At 39.2% G+C, this 24,506-nt stretch overlaps 1 long non-coding RNA gene across 1 annotated transcript in view; it reads right to left on the bottom strand.

Annotated features, from left to right (window-relative positions):
• Positions 1–8,673: 8,673 nt before the first annotated feature.
• The window catches only part of LOC106999302 (uncharacterized), a 33,509-nt gene continuing 17,676 nt past the window's right edge, over positions 8,674–24,506 (bottom strand). Inside the window, exons 2-3 of the long non-coding RNA XR_013395355.1 lie at positions 19,112–19,227; positions 8,674–14,505 (exon numbers count right to left, since the gene is read on the bottom strand). This is a non-coding gene — a long non-coding RNA (uncharacterized LOC106999302). The remainder of the gene's footprint in view (positions 14,506–19,111; positions 19,228–24,506) is intronic.

The raw sequence follows: 24,506 nt of genomic DNA, 5'->3' as shown, positions 1-24,506 counted from the left end.
TTTATTAAGTGCCTGATTCCTATAGTAAGTGGCATAGAAGACAAACATTCTGCATTTCTTTCATAGAGGAAGTGGAGAGGAAAAGAAGTTGCATCTGTAAGCTCTGCACTGAGAGGCAGACCTCAGGGTACTATAGGTTTGCTTCCAGATCACTGCAATAAAGCAAATATCACAATAAAAGGAGTCACACAAGTTTTTTGGTTTCCCAGTACATATGAAAGTTATGTTTATTTTATACTGAAGTCGATTAAGTGTGCAACAGCATTATATCTAGAAAAGTACACACCTTGATTAAAAGATAATTTATTGTTAAAAATGCTGACACTAAGGCACAGAATGAGCACACGCTTTTGGAAAAATGGCACTGATGGACTTGCTCAGTGCAAGGCTGCCACAAACCTTCAGTTTGTAAAAAACATGCTATATCTGCAAAGCACAATAAGGTGAGATGCAATAAAATGAGGTGTGCATGTAAACAGTGAGGAATTCACATTTAATGAGCACCAACTGCAAGTCTACCCAGATATGTTATCTGATATTATACATGTAATTTCAGTTTTTCCATGCCTTTGGGAGATGGGGGAAGTGACATTTTTATGAAGCTAGAAAACTTGGCAAAGGAGGCAAAGACAAAATGCTACTGAGTCAGGATTTCAGGATTTAACCTGTAGTGCAGTTAACTTCAAGCCCGAGTACTTCCTGTCATAGCATCTTGTCTCATAGTCGACAGAATCAGTCAGGCAGAGGGATAATGTGGGTCTTAGTCCATACTTCAGAGGAGAGTCAGATGTGAACCTTAAGGAAAGAGAGAGAGAAAGCAGCAACCTGGGAAGCTAAACTGGGAGGCATGGTTAGGGGTAATTTTGTTGGGATAAAGGGAACGGGAGCAAACTGGAGCTGGGACGCAAGATGGCTAGGCTTTTCCTTTAGGCAGTGAAACACCTGGGCATGTTACAATTCCTAAGGAACATACCCAGGTATTTTCTGGTTTCTCCTTCCAAAGACTCCCTAAGACTTGGGTCTTTGTGGCTAAAGGCCACTCCTTTTTAACTTATGGTAGGCTGTTTAGGTGAATCATACCTACAATGGTCTTACTCAGACAACCATGCAACCACAGTCTAGACCCAAAGGTCTTTTTTTTTTTTTTTTGGAGACAAAGTTTCACTCTTGTTGCCCAGGCTGGAGTGCAGTGGCATGATCTCAGCTCACCGCAACCTCTGCCTCCTGGGTTCAAGCAATTCTCCTGCCCCAGCCTCCCAAGTAGCTGGGATTACAGGCATCTGCCACCACGCCTGGCTAATTTTTGTATTTTTAGTAGACATGGGGTTTCTCCAGCTTGGTCAGACTGGTCTCAAACTCCCGACCTCAGGTGATCTGCCTGCCTCGGCCTCCCAGAGTGCTGGGATTACAGGTGTGAGCCACCGCGGCCGGCCCAAAGGTCTGTCTTAATGGAACAGGTGGATTGGTTTCTAGGAAAGTAGCTGGGAACATGAGATGAGATCTTCTGACATCCAAGTTACCCAAGCCTTCCCTTGGCATAAAATAAAACAAACATATAAATACCTAAGATGCCTACTTGCTCTTAACTAATAAACCAGAAAGCATATCTGTGGCATCAAATACGCACACTCTCCCACATGATCAATGTTTCTAGATCATCAACCTTAGCAACCACTACGAAGCAACATTCACCCTTTGCCTTATTCCTATTTAGAATAGTACTGTGTACCTAATTAGAATAGAACTACTCTAGAACTCAACAAGTTACTGGCAATGTTGGATGCCTGGCTTAGACAAAGTACTTGGGAATCTTGCTGGAAGGCATGGTGAACAGTTATCGCCAATAAAGCATCCAAACCTATTTTCCACATAGGCATTTATTCTCCAAACCATTTTGAAAACTATCAGACCAAGAGGTACTGAAGATCATCATCATCATGCTCATTTTTCAGATAAGAAAATGGACTGCATAAAGATAACATCTTAATCTCAAACAGTCAGACCCACAATTCTCATGAATACATTTGGAATTGCCAGAATATGCATATGGAATCTTGACTGGGAAATGGGGTCATCATCTATCAAACTGGAGAACCTCACACAGTAAGCACTTTTTTCATGAAAGTGATATAATACAGAGTTAGGTGAGGATTTTTATCCTGGCTTCATTTTCCATGCACGTTACCTTAGATAAATTACATAACTTCTCTAACTCACAGCTTCCTCATCTGTAAAATTAGAAAACAAGAGTACCTGATTCATAAAGTTGTTGTGAGGATTACAACAACTTGTTGAGGAGGAGAAGATAAACAGGAGAAAATGAAATAATGCACACAAAGTGTGTTAACACAGCGATTAACACATTCATGGTTCAATATGTATTGACCTGGGCTAGTGTCAGCATTGGGCTTCCCCATTTCCAACTTCCTCAGTTTGTCTTTTTAAACTTCTGCCTCCAACAGTGTGCACACGGCCTCACACACAACTGATAATCCTCTCCCTCTATAAATGCTAGTGGGATCCATTAATATGTTCTCTATTCAAGTCTTAAGCTATAGGTTAGACATCCAGAAATAATAGCTGGTATTTAACTCTCGTCTCACTTTGTCCCAACAAATCCTTCCCTACCCTCTTTTGCTCTGAGTCACAGGCACACATATGGCATCATATTTCTTTATGTTGAGCTGGAAGGGGTGTTCATGTCGATAAGAAACCTTCCTCCCACCCCACTTTGTCTGCCCTGCACTTAGGAACCAAGGTTGAGTTCAAACAGGGGTCAGGGAGATAAAAGCCTGAGGCTTAACCACCAATTCACTAGTCTGGTGGCTAAAACTTTCGTCATTTATTTATTGCCATTAAAAAGGATGAGTCGGGTCCTGTGTCTTGATGGCTGTAGGCAGAAGCGCCTGCCGTTTATTATCTGCCCCTCAGTTGGGAAACAGAGCAGGCAAATGCCCCTTCCCCGGGACATGCTACCCTGCCTGTGTACTGCGATCTAAATGGAAATAGAAGTTTCCTTGCGCTTTATGGGCTCTTTTGTTTGTCATCAAGAGGCCAAGTACGGACATTTTGAAATAATTGTCAAAGACACAGCACATGCAGGCTGAGGGGGGAGAAGCAGAGGGAGGAAAAAGGACAAACACCCAAGGGCTGTAGCCTCCAGACTGAAAGAGATTTACTGCAGCCGCTACAGAGACTATTTGTTAAGGAGGAGAAGATAAACAGGAGGCATCTTTAGAGCCAATGGTCACGCGGAAGGTGCTAGAAGCATTCCTAGGCAAGAGTAGAGCCCAGCAGAAGCGCCAGCTGGTTGCGGTTGAGTCAGGTCTGTCGTGCACAAAATCTTTATCCCCTGTTCAGTTCTTTGCATGGGCTCTTTTTAAATGTTAGTGCTAGGGAATCCAGCCAGGCACACAAAAAGGACAATTGCACAACAGATTTGAGCTAACAAGCTCGTACTCATGCATCCAAAGAAAACCTGGAAGGCACCAGCCAGCGGAGCCTGGACGAGAAAAAGGGTCTTCAGAATCCCTGCATTGGCTGACGAGCTTGCAGGAGTCTGAGCGGTGCCATTTCCCTCCTGCTGTAGATCCCCCAAGCTGTCTGCCCCCCTCCTCCACTTTGGCAAAGCGAACAAGATCATAAACGTCAGATGTGGGCTTGTCGCTGTAATGATCTCGTGGCTATGAATAAAAATGTCCGGGTAACACATTTGTGAATCGAATCTCCATTCTGTGCGGTGGACCTGCGTGGGCCAGGGCTGCTGCTCGCGCTGACTGGGTGTGTGCGCTGCTCATATTAAACTTCTAGCCATTGAGAGTCCACAGGGTTAAGCCTAGAAGGCTAGAATGATATTTTCACCGCCTTTGATGACACACTAAAATAAAGAACGTCTCATTTTGCAGCAGAACATTGAGTCTGTGAAGCCAATGTACATGTGGTTACTATTTGCAGAATTTGGCATTTTCTGTGAATAGTATAAAGCAGGCATTGGATCGGCTGTCATGTTTTGACAGGGTTGTCCTTTTTTTCCAGAATGCCACTCTCCCTACTCCCCACCCTCCACTCCCTCTTATTTGAGCAGCAACCCTACCACTTTTTTTTTTAAGTGGACTAAGAAAATTGATGAATAATGAATTAAAAGCTGGACTGGGTCAGGAGTTTAAGGCACAAGGAAACAGTCACCCTGAAGAGAGTGGGGCCCCCTAAGGGGAGCCCAAGTCCCTGTTATGACTCTTGGTCAGATTGTCTCCAGACAGCCAGGGCCTCCCCCAGCCCCAGGAATGGGAACAAGGTCAGCCGCCAGATTAATTAACAATGTGAAGCAGGAGTTTAAAGCTGTTTTGTTTACAAAGAGCTAATCAGCCTGACAGCGAAGGACCCCAGCCCCTCCCTCTGCTCAATATATTAATATTTGATTGCTGTTTGGGCCTTTGTTTTCCTATTCTCTCAACTTTAGACCTTTCTTTCATCCACAACCCAGACAGGAATGAAGTTGACAATGAGAAATAAGTTTATCTCCTCACGGTGACACACATCCATCAGTTTCAGGCATGGAGGTAAACCTGGGTGTGAGGCTTCAAGTTCTCTGTTTGCTGTGTTTTACCTGTAAGCCATTATTAAACACACACACACACACACACACACACAGAGAGAGAGAGAGAGAGAGAGAGAAAGAGAGAGAGAGAGAGAGAGAAAGCCCTCTTTGAAACTCCTGAGAATTTGGGACTTTAGATTTTCACCTTGAGTCCTCCATTTGTTAATTAAACTTTTATTTCAAAAGCTGGATTGGACTCTCCAATGACAACTTTATTTTTCTTTTACTTTTGTTCAACATATGTCACTTTTCCCTCTGTTTTCAAGGGAACAAAAGTCAGAGTGGCCCTACATTGAATACCTTTTTTAACCAATCCTTCAGGTTTATATCAAAATGGTCTCATTGTGAATCTGTTTTTCTGTATTAGCAGAAGCAACTGATCTGGCAGTGGAAAAAATAGCTCTTGCATGTATTTCAAAGAAACAATGGTTTTCTGATTAAGCAGCATTATCTTGCATGCTTTAATGAATGACACAATTACAGTAAAGACTGAAACCAATTGTCACGATGTCAACGTTGGCTTGGAATGAGTGTAGTATAAATCTACTCATGGAATTTTGCAGAGCAGTAATAGGAATATCAAACAGGTCATGCACTGTATTCTCATTTCATTGTTATTTATGTTTGCCTGGACTTGATTCAAAGTCTCAGAAACCTCTTACTCTCAAGATATTTTTACCTATTAAATCATCATATCCTACCAGAAGCCTGTAGATGAGCCATTTCTTAAAGAAAATGAAGTTCTAAAATTAAATTTGTGTTATTGTCTATCTTTGATTTGTGTAGAGGTCACCACACCTCATGGCCATAAACACACTCGTTAATCAGATGAAAATGAATGCATTTAGCCATTCATTTATTTTTCATAAAACCTACTGAGAATCTACTGTGTGATAAACACTGTGATGACAATTTCCAGAGATATGAAGAAGATAAAAAAAGTGTGTTTTCGAATTGCTCTTGAAATGACAGATAAAACGATGCACATATAATCAATGATGAAATATATTTTATGTATGTAATACTATGTATCAGATAGATATATATTTGTTTCTCTCTGTTCAGGGAAGACTCTATGGCATGAAGCTATTATCATTATTCATCATCTATTGAAACAATATTACCATGCATGTCTTCAACATTGTACAGTTTAGTTTTTATATAATTAGTAAAGATAATTTGCTTTATACAAGGAGAGTTTCAAAAGACATTTACATCTATTAACTCATTTATCTGTGCTCATAATACTTTTCACCTCACATTTCACATAATAAGGCATAACAGAAATTCTTTATCTAGGGACTTAGCAAATGCAAGAGTTTGAAGCGAGCAGTTCATTCATTCAACAACAAATGCATTTTGTTGTTAGCAAATATTAATAAATACATATATTTGGCCCCATCTTGGGTCGTGTAAGGAGTAACGAACAAAACAGTTCTTTTCCTTGCCTTATGTGGTGCATGCAGACTAGTGAAAGAAGACAGACATTGCACAACGAAACACATAATTAAATATTGGACAAATTGTTATTAGGAAACAGAATAGAGTTCTATGAAAGAGAAGATCAATGAAAGCATACGATTTAGAATCAAGAACAAAGGACCCCCCCACTGAGGAACTGGTACATGATCTGAGAATTGAAGATCAAATTAGTCAAAGAGTATTAGAAAGAGTGTCCCTAACACAGAAAAAATATATGCAAAGTGACAAAGTATAAAATTACAAATGTATTTAAGAAACTGAAGAATGCAAGAGTGCTGAGAATGTAACATACAAGAGGAAAATAGTGCACAATGAGCCTGGAGAACTAGGCAAGAAGTGTATCAGAGAGGGCCAATAGGCTAGACTATACTGCAATAACAAATAACTCCTCAAATATCAGTGGCATAGCAAAAAAAAAAAAATTATACTAGTTTACACATGTCATAGTCTGATATAGTGGTGGTGATAGTAGATAGAAAACTTCAGCTCTGCCGGACATGGTGGCTCATGCCTGTAATCCTAGCACTTTGGGAGGCTAAGGTGGGTGGATCACTTGAGGCTGGGTATTGGAGACCACCCTGGCCAACATGGCAAAACCCCCTCTCTATTAAAAACACAAAAAATTAGCCAGGTGTAGTGCCACACGCCTGTAATCCCAGTTACTTGGGAGGCTGAGGCACGAGAATTGCTTAAATCCTGGAAACGGAGTCTACAGTAAGCTGAGAGAGTGCCATTGCATACCAGCCTGGGCAGCAGAGCAAGACCCTGTCTAGGGGGGGAAAAAAAAAGAGAACTTCACCCCAGTCATATAGTCACAGGGGTTGGGGTGGGGAGAGCTATACAGAGAAGGTATGCATGCTTTAATTGCCTTAATTTACAAGAGGCACTTATCACTTAAACACAATTTAATTGATGGGAACTAGTTCACAAGGGCCCACCAGGATGCAAATGGACTTGGAATTGTGGTTTAGTTGCATGCCCAGTACAAATAAATGATTTGGCAAGGTGCTATCCGGTGTCTATTCAGATCATAGAGGAAGAAACTTTGTATTTTATCCTAAAGGTTACTACAGGGTGGTAACATTGCTGTGGTCTGAATGTTTGTGTCCCACCAAAATGTGGGAGGTTATTAGGTCATGAGGGTGGGGTCCTTATGAATGAAATTAGAGCCTTTATAAAAGAAGCCTGAAATGTGATTATGTCACTGTACTCTAGGCTGGGTGACAACAGGAGTGAGAACCTGTCTCAAAAAACCCCAAACAAACAAACAAAAGCAGACAAAACAAGCAAAAGAGGCCTGAGGGAGCTCAGTTGGCCCACAGAGGGGAAGACACAGGGAGAGTGCATCCTTTCTGAGCCAGGAAGCAGGATCTTACTGGACACCAAATCTGCTGGTACCTTGATTTTGGACATCCCATCCACCAGAACTGTGAGAAATAAATTTCTGTTGTTTGTAAGCTACCCAGTCTGATGTATTTTGTTATGGTAACCTGAATGGACTTAGACAAACATAATCAATTTTTGTGTGATCACTCTACTATCAGTGTGAAGAACAGAGTAGAGAGGCTCCCTCTGGCCTCTGAGTAAACTTATGAGATAGATATATTTTTCTCTTCTGTTAGGCAAATGAATGATCCTTATGTTTCCATCTTCCTTTTCCAAAAAACTAAAACTTATAGCTAACTTTTCTTGAGAATCACATGAGGAAAAACAAAGTACCGCTGAAGTTGAGTCCACAATTTAAAAAAAACTAACAGAGGGCTGGGCTCACACCTGTAATCCCAGCACTTTGGGAGGCCGAGGCGGGAGGATCACGAGGTCAGGAGATCGAGACTATCCTGGCTAACAAGGTGAAACCCCATCTCTACTACAAATACAAAAATGTAGTCAGGTGTGGTGACATGCGCCTGTAGTCCCAGCTACTCTGGAAGCTGAGGCATGAGAATCACTTGAACCTGGGAGGCAGAGGTTGCAGTGAGCCAAGATCACGCCACTACACTCCAGCCTGGGTGACAGAGTGAGATTCTGTCTCAAAATAAATAAATACATAAATAAATAAAATAAATAAACTAACAGAATAGATAAATAAAAACTCTTCCAAGATAAAGAACCAAAAAAATACAATAAACAACCTTTAGAGCTCCAAGAAGTAAAATTAGAATACTTAAAGTTATAAAAGAGCCTTAAAAACACCACACTAAAAAAAGCAACACTAAGCGATAAAATACAGAAACAGTATGAAGTAGAATTATAATTGTAGCATATAGTTCTTAAAATAAAATGACAGTAGTTAATAGAGTTAATAGATGAAATGGCAAATTAGACATATATAATAAATGCATTAGTGACTTGATTGAAAGTTCCATATCGAGGATCCAGTGTAAATGCCAAGATGGAGACTATAAGGGTGAGATCAAGTAATATGGGGAAGAGAATGGAAGGGCCGAAAGAGGGAATGGGGAAAGGGTATTTTGAAAAGGCAATGCAGCACTTTGGGAGGCCAAAGCAGGTGGATCACCTGAGGTCAGGAGTTCAAGACCAGCCTGGCCAACATGACCCGTATCTACTAAAAATACAAAAAAAAAAAAAAAGAAAGAAAGAAAAGAAAGAAAGACAATTAACCAGAGGTGGTGGCAGGCACCTGTAATCCCAGCTACTCAGGAGGCTGAGGCAGGAGAATCGCTTGAACCTAGGAGGTGAAGGTTGCAGTGAGCCTAGATCATGCCACTGCACTCCAGCTTGGGCAACAGAGTGAGACTCTGTCTCATAGAAAAAAAAAAAGGCAATTCCTTGCCATTTTACAAAGGAGTTGCTCCTCGTATGTGAGAGGCATGAGACTGAAACATAAAACAATTAGAAGCAGTGCTGGACTGGACATGGAGGCAAACATCAGGAAATCGAAGAAAAGGAAAATTTTTAAAATGACTGTTAAGAATAGACATATTACCTCCAAATGCATATGCACTCGTTATATCAACCTTACATTTTTCAAAAAAATTTTCAAAAAAAGAAACATTTTCAAAACAGAATTTTTTTTTTTAATAGAGGAGAGAGGACATAACATTTTCTTATTCCTCTTTCTATCTATATACCTCCAAATAGTTATAGAACCTGTATCTCTCATGGTATGTACAGCTGAAAAAGGAAAAATCATAAAAATGTCCAAAGACATGCTATTTAATTGTGTGGAGGGATGAATAAACATTTAAAGAAATCATAAAATGTGTTATTTTATTATTATCTGCATTCTCATCTAAATGATCACCTTTCTACATTTCCCATGTTATAATTTCAGTTTTTACACAGTGAGGTTTCTAACAGTCCACACACTTACAGTTTGTATAAAGGTGTATGTGTATGTGTATGTATATATGTGTATTTGAATATTTAGAAGTGAAGGCTCTGTGTTTAATGAAACCATGATATTAATTAAATTTTAATTCAGAGTGTCATCTCCTCCAGCTCTTGTTCCATCTGCTTGTCTATTCCTACTTCTAATTGACTACTTTCTCATAGACTAAAACCACATCCAAGATTGTACCATACAATGAAACCCAACAATGAAACCTTGGGTTTAAGCCTCTAGCTGATGTGGTCTTAATAACAAATGCCACCAACCTCGCATGTCTCTCTGGCTCTAATTATCTCTTTCTCCTTCCCCTCACTGAGGGGTGTTTCCAAAAATGACCAGTCACCGAGGTCCCTACTTTAAATTTTCCTTTTCTCTAAATTTTTACCAAGTACAGGCTTTATCTTTTTGCTTTTTCACTATCGTCCCTCTGAAACTACCTTAGCAAGCTCATCAATCACATCACATTTCTAAACCCAATGCTTTCATCTTGCTCTCTTCCTCAGATGTTAGAGGATTTGACATTGTTGAACTCTCTATTCTTCTTGAAGTTCTAATATTGGGCTTAGAGTCCTCACACTGTCCTGGCTTTTCTCCAATCACCCTGGGCCTTCCTTTTCCGTTATTAATGCTGACTCCTCTTCATCTGATCCTCCCGGAACCGTGCCCCACCTCACCCCTGTGTTAGATGATGGTTTCTTCTGGAGAGCTTACGTTCAGCATAATCTGGAATGAATTAGCCAATTTGATGGCTGAGAAGCTTTCGTCCAAGCCTTTGTGAATATCTTCTGGCTCAGCAAGACCCAAGGACATCAAGTCCCTTGTAAAATTCCGTGGTCTAGAATAAGGGATTTAGTGGGGAAGACGAGAAGGTCAAGGGAAACTAGAGGCACATTATAAACATCTGTTATTACAAATCTCTTCTCTAAGGCTGAGATTGTGAATCACAAGCCATTTAATTTCCACTGCCGAGTGGGAGGGTGAACAGTGTGAATCAGTGGTTAAGATGAGTAACTTAGGAAAACAGATACCTATGGTGATAGGGTCAGCTTCCAACTTCAATAACATTACCTCATTAGCTAAAGTATTTGATGTCTGTAATGTTGACGTTTTTGTTACCTTTCTCTATTACTTAAAAATAGTTGAATTTTGTATTCCAAACTCTTCTCCTTCTATTCTAGAAATTTTTTTTTGCAAGTTTACCCAGTGAGATTCTGTATAAACTAGAAGAATATTAAGTCCTTCAAAACAATGAAACCTTGAGTTTAGGCCTCTAGCTGGTGTGGTCTTCATATACATAGTCCTTTTACAGCTGGCTGACAGTCCCTCAAAGGGACTATGGGTCGACCAGCAAGTGTTCACGCTCTAAATTGAGGAACATAAAACAAGGGGTGGGAGTACGCTTTGGGACAAAAATGCCGTAAGAAAACATTTGATTATTTTTGAAGTGGAAAGATAGATATTTTTGGAGACAGATACTTCTCTGGGTACTAATAGAAAATCCATTCCTTCGTTCCTTTTCACTGATGGAATTTCTATTTTGTTGGGGCAGCAATGTTATAAGATAAAAATCACATTTCTAGGAAGATTAGATGACCAGTAATGATCATGTAAGACACATTTTTGGTCATTTCAGTATATTTCTGAAAAATACTTTGCTTTCCTGATGTAAATGCAACGTCTTCTTGTTTCTAACTCCTTTCTGCAGTCTGGATTACAGTCACGATGGCTGGAATTGCAACTGCCTTCATGTGCCTGATCACATGGGAAACCAGAAAGCATTTTCTTTCCACCAGCTTCAGACTGTTTATGTCTGAATTTATTGTTATATGGAAGAGAAATAAATCTCTGTTTAGTCTAACTGGTGGTCACTTGGATTTTTTTGTATGCAGCTGAACCCAAACCCTAACTGATGCAGTTTCAAGTCAGATGAGCCAATGCAGCAGAATGAAAAGAACAGAGACTTGATTCAGGCATCTGGTTTGCATCCCAGATTAGCTACTAACATCTGAGAGACCTGGGGCAAGATGTTAAAGCTTCTGAACCTCAGTTTCTGCGTCTGTGCATTGGGGCTTACGATATAGAACTCACTCCCTAAGTCGGCAATAAGGACTAATTGAATTAATGAATAGCTTCTGTAGACAGGAGTTAAAATTATAATGAAAAACTTAATAGAAGAATGTTTTGAAAGTGCTCTCCAAAGTAACATACATCCAGAAGAATCCATTTAAAGGTGGAGTCAGACTATTTCTGACCCAGTCCATTTGTTTTATGCACTGCCAGCAATATCATTGTAGCGGAAAACATATTTTATGGTGTGCTGGGTGGCTGGAGTAGCACTCAGATGCACGTGCACTAATTCCAGGTCAGCAAGAAAGTTCCAAAACACCCCTGACAAGACCCAAGCTGACCCCTTTTAACTCTTGAGTGAAATGTTATTTTACTCACCCAAGAAATCACTGAAAATAAAGCTATTTCTCAAAGAGGAATTTAAATAAATGCCAGAGAAAGAATAGTTCTCTCCAGGGCCTCATTCTGAACTTCCAATTTGTTCTTATTGCTGTTTTTTAAATAATAATGCATAGTATCAGGTGTGTTTTCCATTTCTAACCTCAGTATAACTACATACACTAACACACATGCTAGTTTGTCTTTTCCTGCTGTGTTCTTTCCACTTTCAGGAGTGTGGAAATATTTATGGGAAATTTCCAATAACTCGAGTGTATCTTTGAGATAAGGTAAGCCTAATGGGCCATGTAATGGGACAGAGGTGGCTGGTGGGGGGCCCTTCTTCTGGGTCAAAGGAACAGAGATATATCTGAGCAACTTCAGAAGGTAGCAGAAGAGAGAGGTGGTTACCATGTGCTGGCTAGAAAACTGAAGCAGGGAAGTAGAATGAAAGCGACATCCCTCTAGGAACCCGCTCTCCTGCATTCCACTCTCTTGTCTGTCGCTGACAGGCTTCTATCTATTTTCTCTACCAAAGAATTCCCTTTGCAACAGAGTACAGAAAAACTAAATCCAGAGCTTCGTGACTCTGACTTTCCTAAGTAGGATCATAATGATGATTGTCTATAGCATGATTTAAAAATTCACTAAATGTTTTTATACCTATTTTCTTATTCCTCAAAGTACAACTTCTCTCACCCTTCATTTGAATTCATCTCTATTCTACTCTAAATTAATATATTATCTATGAGGATTCAAAATCTTCATGGAAAGCAATCTCCCAAAATCCAAGTTACAAATCCCGAACAAAATATCTATCTACACCCCTGAACTAAAATCAAAGTCGAATTTATTCTTCATATTCACTGTGCACTGCTCTTTTATTCATCACCATAACCATCACCTATAACTTTGGTTTTGCTCAAGCCATGGTCAAAGTACCATGTTGCTGAAGGATTGGAGACTTTGTGACTCAAACAATTGAACAGAGACTTGACGATCCCCTTTGATTCAATTGCCATATGTCAGTTTCCTGTCTGTCCTGGAAAGCTGCACCTTTCTCAGAATCACCCATGTCCTGCTTTCTTTTCCTGTGTTGGGTGTATGGCTTCCGTCAGTTCCTCTGGGGAATGAGCTGCCCTTCTGTTGTAAAGCCTGTTTGCTTATCAACCTTTCAGGGAGGTTTTTGTTAAGGAGTCAGGAGGAAGTGCTCATCCAGATAGCACATGTGTCCATTCTTTTGGTGGCTGTAGTCACTAGGATTTCAAAAGATGTTCAATACATTAGCAATGATCAGCTTCTTTCAGCTTTTTCAGGGTTGCCAAAGAAAAGAAATGGCAGGAACTATTTCACATAACAGAAAAAACACAAATAGCCAACCAACAAAAGACCTCACACAAATCAATTAGAGAATTATTAGGAAGCAATAGCAAACTTTTCAAGAGAGAAGTAGACTTAGTTACGTCTTCATCTATATGCAAAGATTTGGAGGGAAATAAACCACAAATTTGTATTTCAGTTGCAATGTGATATTAGTATATTTTATTAGTCTTATACTTCCGTTTACATGTTGAAAACTATCCTAAATAGCCAAAACATGAATGTGAATAGATTTCTTTATCATATTTGTAAGGCTACAGGGGTAATTCATGAGCAAAACAGATACAGTAAATTCATGTATCTTCCACAAGGAAAGGCATCTTAGATTTCGTTGTAATTTTCTTAAAGTATTTCCAAAAATACAACCAAGTCTGTAAGAATGGAGGTTAGAGTGAAACAAGGCACTGAAGCACCAACCTTTAAGTGGTTATTTCTACTCTCCTGTGTCTAAAGGCATCCTGGAAGAACATTTCTCACCAGCCAGAAGCCAGATGAAAGGATATGTTAAGTATCCTTATGGCTTCCCACAACTCTAAGATAAGTTCTTTCACTTATTCCCCCTTTTTAACAAAGTTATAAAATAACATCAGTGTGAGAATGTTTCATAATGTACTACCTGGGGTGAAAAACAACCCAAAATACTCTTCCATAGAAAAGCCTATAGAATATATCTTAAAACCCCAAATTATGCTCTTTAAATGGATAGCCCATCTACAGATCTTTTGTGAAGCAATTTTGTCCATAAAGAAAAATAATCATTTTCTCTATGATCTCTTGAGTAGGGTGACTCTTCTTGGTGCTCCCATTGTCAACACAATTGGTGCTTCCATTGTTTACTTTTATCATCACTGTGGTTGCTGATTGCTTTCCCAGTAGATTAACAAAAAGCTAATTCCAAGGGATTGTAGTGGCCAGAAAACTAATATGCATAAATGATTTTTCAGGGAAGGAAAGGTGACTAATGCATCAATTATTGAGAAATATATATAATGTTGTGTGTTACAAGTGCTATACTCTGCACCCATTAGTTCTACAATTACGTGTACATTTTACACAAATCACTATTTAATAAAAATAGGCATGATACAAATGTCAAAGCTATTGCTTTGTCTTTGAAAATCCACATTTAGGAAAATAATCAGCTTGCTTATGGGAGGGATGAAAAAGAATAATGGGAGATTAACTAATGGAGATACAATACTTACAAGAGAACCTCTGGACCCAGTAACTGCTTCTTCAAAATTTTCAACTAAGGAAACAAAAGAAGTTTCTTTATAAATATTCTCTTGCAGTATTACTTTCAATAATAAAAGTTTGAGAACAACTTAAATGTTCAACAGAGGGGATCGATTAGGGGAAAACGGGGGCAAGTTGATAGAATATTAGTAACCATTAAAATTGAAAATTATAAAAAAGGAGCAGTGAAACAGCCACACTAAAATATGGCATCTCTTTCCTCATTGGAACCATTTAAAATTCATATGTGATTTTTTACAAGGCCTGGAGAGAAAGTGAAAAACTTGAAAAGAGTAAATTTGTTACAGTAGTGGAGTTATATATATATATTTAATTTGGCACTCTTGCTGTATCCTAGTGTACTAGTTGAACTAAAAAATGTGTAAACTTAAAATTTCTTAGAAAGTCTAAGAGAGCAATAAATAAATTGACACATATCAGGAGTTATAGGAGGCCAACACCTGAGACGCACATGATGAATATACACAGTCAATGCTGAAATGTGAAGAATGAAATCTTCTGTGCCAACTGGACTGGACAGAGAGAGCCTTTGGGTAAGAGTCCTTCACTTATCTCTGTGCTTAATGACTTTTTCCTTGAATCCCAAGGCTATGATTTTAGTTTTTTGCCTTGAACTTGTTTGTTCTCTTTGTCATGACAATGTTCTCCTGTTCCCACTTCCAAACTGCAATACCTTGCTAGAGAAAGTCCCTGAATTGGGTGGAAGTGAATACTGCTGTCTCACACTATCTAAATACAATGGAGCTACCAATATGAATATGGATATCATCTGTTGATTTTACAGTCCATCGAAACTATTGTTAAGTAACTTCTTCACTCTGTAAAATAAGAGACATATGCCTTTGAGAGTGTGCTATAGTGGCAGGAGGATGGTTTTGCAGTCAGACAGACCTGAGGTCAGTTTCTGGTTCTCCATCTATTATCATGTGAACTCCAACAAGATACTTACCTTCTGAAAGCCTCAGTGTCCTCCCACAAAAATATACAACTTCAACAGTGCTGCTCTGAGACTTAACTATAGTGCTAGGCACATGAAAGGGGTTTAGCAAATGGTATTATTATTAAAACACTGCCAGCCAGGGCTGGGTGTTGGATGGGAAAACATTCACAGCCAGGAGTTGAATGGGTGGGAGGAAGCATGGAAGGAGTGTAAGGTAACCCAAACTTTTCAGGCATGAGTGGTTGGAGAGGGCTGTTCTTGCCACTAAGACAGACAAACACATGAATACAAAGTTGTAATTTTGGAAGAGCTGGTAGTAGGTTTTTATTTTCTTAGGGACCCATTCCATTTTTACCCTTCTCCTCCATTAGAAGAAAAGGTGTCTAGCTTCCTTGAAATCCTTTCTTTCTGATCGAAGCTCCTGCTCTCACTTCCTCCTTCAACTCTCCCTTGTGTCCATGACCTCTGGCCCTCCCTTTCAGCTGACAAGCCTTATGCCTGCCTCTTTCATGTACATGTTCCCTGTACTGAGAACAGCACATGTGACTCTTCAATGCTAGCTACCCTGTTTTCCTTTCCACTCTAAGGCTTCTAGGATGACTCGTTTTTCTAAACTCTGCCACATCTTCGTTATCGTCTCACAACTTAACTCCCTGCATCTGATGTCTACTCTCATGACTAATCTAAAATTGTATTTTCTCAAAACTCCAACCATGGCTTTCTTTTCTTTGGATTCACATCTTAATCTATATTTTCCTTGGTGTACATCCTTGATGTAGGACATGTTTTGATACTGCCATCTTCCTAAATGTTTCTCCTCATAGTCACTTCTATATTTGTCAGCATTTTCCCCTCTGTTCTCTTTACTTCAGTTAAACAATCTCCAATAGCTATGTAGTTAAGAAACTGTGTTGTAGCCAAGAACATTCTATTTGTATTTTCTTTGACCTTGCAACCTGGGCTTCTCTAAGCTTTAATTTTCCCATCTATAAAATGGGGTTAATAATCATATAACTGTTGTGAGGTTTAAACAAGGTAATGGTCAGCACAGGGCTTTATACACAGAAACCATCGAACAATGCTATTTGTGTTGCTGTTATTCTTTTTTCTCTTTTTTATGTTTTGGGACAGAGTCTCACTCTTTTGCCCAGGCTGGAGTGCAGTGGCGCGATCTTGGCTTACTGCAACCTCCACCTCCCAGGTCCAAGCGATTCTCCTGCCTCACCCTCCTGAGTAGGTGGGATTACAGGGGCACACCACTATACCTGGATAATTTTTGCATTATTGGTAGAGATGGGATTTCACACATTGGCCAGGCTGGTCTCAAACTCCTGACCTCACGCGATCCGCCAGCCTCAGCCTCCCAAACTGCTGGGATTATAGGTGTGAGCCACTGCGCCCGGCCTGTTGTTCTCTTTTAAAAAAATTAGATTATAAAAGAATGCTTGGGATTGGAATTTCCTTGCTTGGGACTGGAAACACTTGGCACTCTCATGAAACAATTTTACCTGTTCTTGGGAACAGCTGAGACTAATTAGTCAATTATGATAATTTCTTTTAGGCAATATTTACAGTATTTCCTGAAAGATACTACAGTTGAATGAATACTATCTAAACATCTATAATTAAATTTCCTTTGCTTAAGGGTTATGGTCACTTACTCTTTATGTCATCCATCTCCTTGGACAGATGAGAAAGCAGCTTATCCCTCCTTATGCTAAACAAGGCAGTGATATGCTATTGCTTTTTTTCCCCACAAAACCACAAATAGCAACCTGGCAAACATAATTAAAAAGTCAGATAAGCCCTCTTTAGGTTAGAATTGATACCTTGTTTGTTCCAAACTCTAAACTTGACTCTAAGCCATAGTCGAGAAACCTCTTTCCTGTGCTCTCAACCACTAAACGAGCAACATCAGCACTGGCTTTTGAGATTAATCAAAAGGTGGAAGATTCAGAGGTTCAGACAGAGTGTACTGGAGGCATTAGGGAAAATATCTGGATTTTGGTCAGCATTGTTTCTGATGAGGAGTGGATTGGGAGAAAGACTGTGAAACCCATTATGAGTTTTCTGTCTTTGCTATATCTCATTGAAATAAAAATATCAAAAAGTTGCCTGAGCTTTATAAGGGAGATGTCCCTCAAGAGGTAGACTCAAGCACAAATCCTCAAATACCTCATTTGTTTCCAAATGTCTTCAAATATTGCCTTATTTAGACATCTTCCAAACCTTTTTCTCTAGAAACGTTAGAGGTTTATCTAGACACAGTTTGCTACAGTGATGATGTCACACGTGTTTCACCTTAAATGGCTCACTGTCTAAATGAACTCAACACTCTTGCCCTCTTCCCTTGTTGCAGATGAACCAGCTTCATAAAGAAGGTCCCCATTTGTGCAGTCTTCCAGCTCTGAAACCTCACAGTCACCATTAACTCCTTGTTTCCTTTCCTCTAAAGCCCAAACTGTATCAGTCCCCAAATTCTCTTGACATTATCATTGAGATCTTGTTATTTATCTCCAGTTTCTTCTGTCTTTAACTTAATTCAGATCCTTTTGTGTCACTGTATGTCTGGAGAACAATGAAAGCCTCATAACTCTCCCATCTCACCAATCCATCTTGCAGGAATAATTGAACTAAGAGATTGCTTTTCATCATCTTTGACCTTTCAAAGACCCTGTATCTTCAGAGTGAAGACCAGATTGACATTACAGTCTTCAACCAGCTGGTGCAGACTATCATTACAAACTCACGCCTCTCACTGCTCTGGCGCATAAATTTTGTTTTCTATTCAAACTTGTACCAAAACCTGCTTTGTAGACTCTATATAATACACTAAGAATAACAGCTCTTCTCCTCTCTGTCTTTGAACTATTGCCCCTTCTCCAGAGCCTAATTCAAATTTCATCTTTTCTGTGTGACTGCCCTAATCATTTAGTCAGATTTTTTGCCTACAATTTTTTAATACTTTCTCTAATAGTCTGTTCTCATGCTGCTGAGACTAAGCAATTTGCAAAAGAAAGGTTTAATGAACTTATAGTTCCACATGGCTGGGGGAGGCCTCACAATCACAATGGAAAGCAAAGAGGAGCAAGTCACATCTTACATGGATGGCAGCAGGCAAAGGGAGAGCTTGTGCATGGGAATTCCTCTTTAAAAAAACCATCAGATCTTGTGAGACTTATTCACTATCATGAGAACAACATGGGAAAGACTTGCCCCCATGATTCAATTACCTCCTACTGGGTTCTTCCCACAACATGTGAGAATTCAAGATGAGATTTGGGTGAGGACACAGCCAAACCATATCACTTTCTATAATATTAATAAATTTTTCAATCATGTCAGTTTCATTTCTCCATAGAATCTTTAACTTCATTGATGGTAAGGCCTCCATTTCATACCTTTTGCAGTCCCTCCAATGGTCTGGCATAAGGACTTGTGCACGACATTAAAGATATTATTGATTGATGGCAGTAGAGTAGATGCTTGCATTCCAAAAGATGACTGAAAACATTAGAGTAGATGGATAATTCCTCACATCAGAAAGAGCCAAGTTTGGAATATAAAGAATTAGCTGTCACTTAATCAGGGTTGGTGCATATGACAGGATAGGTTGTGCACAACTTCAACAACTGTGCATAGCAGCACAACTACTTACCCCAGAGGTCAGAGCTGTAGGTATTGATACAATCTCGTAAGAGTCCATGAATTGGATGCATCCTGTGAAATTCATTCTATGCAGCTTACAAAATCTGGATGTGTCAGAGTTCTCACCTGTAAATGGAGAATGCACATAAATGACAACTGTTGCACAACAGTTGTTACCAAACTGTCAAGGGGCATTCTTTTGTGTGCACAAACATCACACTATATAATTTTCTATCCTCGAAATTGTATTTTTCACGGAAAATGGTTCAGCCACTATGGGAACGAGTTTGGCAGGTTTTCAAGAAGCTAAACATAGAATTACCATATGACCCAGCAATTCCGCTTGTAGGTATATATCCAACAGAACTGAAAACAGATACTCAAATACACATATACACATGCTCCTGGCAGCACAATTTACAAGAACTAAAAGATGGAAACAACATAGTGTCTATCAATGAATAAATAAACTAATTGTGACAGATACATATAATAAGATATTTTTAGCCATGCTATGATATGGATTAAACTTTGAAACAATATGCTAAGTGGAAGAAGCCAGACCCAAAAGTCCACATATTGTATGGTTCTATTTATATGAATTACTCAAAATAGGCAAATACATAGAGACAGAAAGCAAATTGGTGTTTTGTAGGGGATAAGTAGGGGGAGGATACGAAATAATTATTTAGTAGGTACAGGGTACCCTTTTTGGGGTGATTAAAGTTATTTTGGGACTAGATTAAAGGAGTGTTCTCATATAGTTGTGAGTGTATTAAATGACACCTAATTGTTAACTTTAAAATGGTTAATTTTATCTTATGTGAATTTTGCCTCAATTAAAAACATGGTTCTCCTTATTACTATGCAACATATTCATTATACTCATTGCTTTTTTAGTGTGTTTCCAGCATTACACTGTAAAGAAAAACAGTAAATAAATAAAACAGTTTCCCTGCCATCAAAGGTTTTTGAAACCATTTGGGAAGTAAGTCCTAATCAAAGCAATTGGATAATGATACAAAACAAACTATAAAAAGATAGTACCATTAGCATCTGAGAAGGGTTTGCTTTCCTTAATTCCTCCCCGGGTTTTCCAGATAGCTTTTGAACCTGGGCCAGTCACTTGATGTCTCTTAGTTAATAGAAAGAAAAGATTGAATGTGACAGTCTCTAGGATTACTACTGGGTTCAAAAGGATTGGGAGATTTTAAAGGTGATATTGTATGGCAGAGATAATATATGTTATAATGAGCAAATTTCTGGAAAATACATGAGTGGCAACAGTCTCTGGCAAATACTTCAGAGGAGAGTCGAAAGTGTAGATGTTGTCTTTAGCCTAGAGGACAGCGTTGGAGAGGTTGCCGTTGCCATGCTACATGAGAAGAGAACCTAAAAATATTTTTAATATTGAACTAATATGAGAGAGTATATTTTCTGTAAAAAAAAAAAAAGAAAGTATATTCTTAAGTTACAGCTAAGTCACTCACAGATTATCTTCTATTCAAGTTATCTAAGGGCACATTCTTCTCCGTAACTGAGACCCAATCATATAAAAATATGGTGTCTATAATAAAATCATTAGAACCCCAACAGAAAACACATTATATTTCATCATAATGACAGTTAAATTTCACCACATATGAAATGAAGTTCTCAATTATGAATCTGTCCGGTTTTATCCTCTGGCAGTTTGGATTTAATGAACCGAAGTTGGGATGAGTAAGACTGAGGTGTGAAAGCATAGAAGGATTCATCTTTCATACTGTGTATTACCAACCTCAAATCTATCAGTTATTTCATTCTCTATATAAATCACACAAAACAAACTTCTCCCTAAGCAATAATTACACTAACGCCTTAAATAGACATTTTCTCAACATCCCTAGAGTAAATGCATTATTTCAAAGGATGATAAAATGTCTGATGAAAGGCTACCAGGATTGCTACACGACTTTGCATTCCCCATCACCATGTTACAGAGAAGAGGACCCGGATTTTCTTCTTTCACATTCTTTTACGATACACGAATACTCTTTGAAAGGTGCTCTCCTTATCGCATTTCATCTGGTATGTAAATTGCCAAACTGCAAGTCTGCTTGTCTGAGATTGTTTTATAAACCATCATTGTTTATACATGTCACTGATTAGTTTCTTTTTTGTAGCTTGGATTGTTACTTATTTGAAAAAAGTGTTGCTCTTCAACTGAAGTGCCCTTGCTTCTCCTTTCTCCAACTGGAGTGGGGTGGGACAGTGGAAGTAGACTGAGCAATTCTTAACCTGGGGGGAGCCACTTCCGGTCAGAACATCAATGACTGCCATTTGAATCAACAAAAAGAAGGAAATATCAATTTGAGTTTTGGAGAAGATGAATTTTCTTAGTCGCAAAACTTGGCAAGCTATGATTACCTGTGGCCAGATTGACACACGACCCTCTTCGCACCCTCCCTCCAGAAGCCCCTTCACACACATATCCACCGATAACATGCCCAGGTAGAGAGGGAACCCTGAACACATTGCCCCAGCCATTGCCTCTGGCTCCTTGGGTGCTGTGGCTGCAAGTACACCTTTCAGAAAAGCAAACAGAGATTTATGTTCCTTTTCACACCTTCTTCAGCAATCTTCTGTGGCAGAATATTTGGGAATGGGAACAAGTACAGTAGCAAAAAAGAAAAAAAAAAAGAAAAAGAAAAACTGTTTATGAATAATGGAACATTTCAAATCCATCTGGTTTCTGAGACATTTTTTAGTTTCTCACTACAGCCAATTATATAGCATGCTTGAGTGAGAACTGGTTCTATCCTGAGGCTCATTCTGCTCTCAAATTTCTACATTGATAGTTGCTACCAACCTCTGAGGTTGGTAGCCATATGGTAGTCCAATATGGTACTTTATACTCTACTTGTTATACAGTAGGTGATATTCTGGTGAACATAAATCCACATTGTAGTAGGCATCATAAAGGGAGACCCAGGGTGGGGAAGCTGGAGGGCCTTCCCAGATTTTGGCAACATGCAATAGTTTCCCTTTTTAGTTTAAGGATGCTGGGGAATTATTTCCATAGTTTTTCCTTTTGCTGTCTATGTATATCCAGTGTGTCCCTGAGTAAATGACGAGAGCCCATGAGAAAAATAGGGAAAAAATATTTTGGTTTTGGGAAAAGGCATTTCATTCATTCCATTCTTCAAGCATCTTGCATTTCTATAAACTTTTATTATGAAATATTTGAACTTATAAATGCATATCTATATACTATTTTTTCAATTTGTATATTTCAACTTATAATACTTACATGCATTTCAATTTACATATTTCATTATGTAAAAGTAGAGCTAATACTATATTGAACCTTTCTATATGTCCATACATAGCTTCAAAAAACCACTCTCAAAAAATAAATTTAATATCATTGCTTCTAAAATTTTATATCAGTAATGCTTTATCATCATTAAATATCCAGTCAATTTACAGAGTAATGAGGACTTTATATTTGCCTATTAAATAAGCAGCTTTCTTGTTATCTAAAGGCCTCTCTAGATGACTCACTAGAGACTACTATGATTGTCCATTTCTACAGATAAGGGACTGAGGCTCCAGAAATGTAAATACATTGCCCAAACTTGCAAGGTAAACAAGGAACAAAGTGCAGCTCAACCTCAAATCTCTGCCACTCAAGTCTGTTGTATTAAACTGCTTTGCCAGGAGCTCTCTGGGTCTAGTCTTAACCTTAGAGAGGGAGGGCCATTGTGGACAGTCCCATGCAAACACCCAATTTCCAACAACATTTGGCTGATTCTATGTCTGTAGAACTGGACCCTCAGGAGGGTTATGAATATGCACTGAATACACATGATGCATTTATATGCATGGTGTATGTGGTTGAAGTTTAACCTTGCCACAGGAGACAATGAGGTTTTGCAGTCCTTCTTCAGTGACTGTAGCCTTCTCTGGCTTATTCTCAAGTCCACTCTCTTTTCCTCTTATTATTGCCACTAAATTACAAATCTTTCAAGGCAGAAATGTATTTTAAATGTTAGCATACTTCTCCCCTTTGGCCAGCACTATATGTTGTATGTAGAAGTGAGAGGTGAAGCCTGCTGGACTTCCTGGGTCGAGTGGGGACTTGGAGAACTTTTCTGCCTTACAAGAGGATTGTAAAATGCACCAATCAGCACTCTGTAGCTAGGATTGTAAAACACACCAATCAGCGCTCTATAGCTAGCTAGAGGTTTGTAAAATTCACAAATCAGTGCTCTGTACAAACACATCAATCAGCACTCTATGGCTAGAGAGAGGTTTATAAAATGGACCAATCAGCATTCTGTAAAATGGACCAATCAACAGGTCATGGTCAGAGACAAATAAGGGAATAAGAGCTGGCCACCCCAGCCAGCAGTGGCAATCCGCTGGGTTCCCCTTCCATGCTGCGGAAGCTTTGTTCTTTCACTCTTCCGGATAAATCTTGCTGCTGCTCACTCTGGGTCTGTGCCACCTTTAAGAGCTGTAACACTCACTGCGAAGGTCTGCGGCTTCATTCTTGAAGTCAGCGAGACCACAAACCCACAGGAAGCAACCAACTCCAGACACAGAGGGACTAGATAAATACTGGTTGAATGAAGGAATATGAACAAAGCCACTTGTAAGTATTGTAAATTTACTGTTAACCATTTTAGGTAACGTGTATCTAAATTTCATTCCAAACAGCCTATAATAGATTATGTAATATGTGCAATAGCTCCTCAAGCTAAACTGAACAAGACAGTAAAAATGTAGAATATTTAATACCATATTCCAAGTCACAGTCCAATGAAGGGTGGCGTATCTTAACAAGTAAGTGATTTTTTTTTTTTTTTTTTTTTTTTCTCTCTGTCGCCCAGGCTAGAGTGCAGTGGCGGGATCTTGGCTCACTGAAACCTTCGCCTCCTAGGCGGGAGTTCAAGCAATTCTCCCGCCTCAGCCTCCAGAGTAGCTGGGACTACAGGTGTGCACCACCACATTTGACTAATTTTTTTGTATTTTTAGTAGAGACAGGGTTTCACCGTGTTAGCCAGGATGGTCTCCATCTCCTGACCTCATGATCCGCCCACTTCGGCCTCCCACCATACTGGGTATTACAGGCATGAGCCACTGTGTCCAACCTGAATTTTGAATTTTCTGCATGTATCTACTCTGACCTTGGCATAGAGCATGTCAATCTGCTTTAGCTAACTACGTGCTTCAACACGTAGAAACATGGCTGCTTCAACAGGAAGATCTGAGTGGTTTTATGTGGCCGGAGGCTTTCATTTCTCCACTGAATAGTAAATTTTAAGCAGCAGAAAATGATTAACCCACAACTTAATGTATCATGGAACAGTATTTTAATTCAAGTCTATCAAAGAAGTATTCATGTTCTCTAGTTTTTA

Source organism: Macaca mulatta, chromosome 7, assembly GCF_049350105.2.
Source record: "Macaca mulatta isolate MMU2019108-1 chromosome 7, T2T-MMU8v2.0, whole genome shotgun sequence".
NCBI classification, from domain to species: Eukaryota; Metazoa; Chordata; class Mammalia; order Primates; family Cercopithecidae; genus Macaca; species Macaca mulatta.
This window is presented reverse-complemented; position numbering and strand designations above follow the sequence as displayed.